Source organism: Petaurus breviceps, unplaced genomic scaffold, assembly GCF_028583685.1.
Source record: "Petaurus breviceps papuanus isolate PSGF00001 unplaced genomic scaffold, PetGlider_PUasm1.0 99, whole genome shotgun sequence".
Taxonomy (NCBI): Eukaryota; Metazoa; Chordata; class Mammalia; order Diprotodontia; family Petauridae; genus Petaurus; species Petaurus breviceps.
This window is the reverse complement of record NW_027187465.1, coordinates 19,760,017-19,760,407: the sequence shown is the minus strand read 5'-3', so window position 1 is coordinate 19,760,407 and position 391 is coordinate 19,760,017.

Genomic DNA, 391 nt, shown 5'->3' with positions numbered 1-391 from the left:
TTTTTTTTGGGGGGGGAGTGGGGGGCGTTATCCTATCCTTGTCACTCCCCCATCCCCAATACAACTACTCCCTCACCAAACTTAAAATAGAAAACAATCTTGTAACAAATATTTACAGTCAAGCAAAACAAATTCCCACATTGGCCATATCTGAAAATTAATTATGCTACTTTCAAAGGTGTCCTACTTGTCTGTGTTTCCTTCTGACTTTTATTTCTATGCTCTCCTCATATTTCTTTTAAAAGCTCCTTTAAACCCTGTTCTTTCTTTCTTCCTTCCTTCCTTCCTTCCTTTCTTCCTTCCTTCCTTTCTTTCTTTCTTTCTTTCTTTCTTTCTTTCTTTCTTTCTTTCTTTCTTTCTTTCTTTCTTTCTTTCTTTCTTTCTTTCTTTC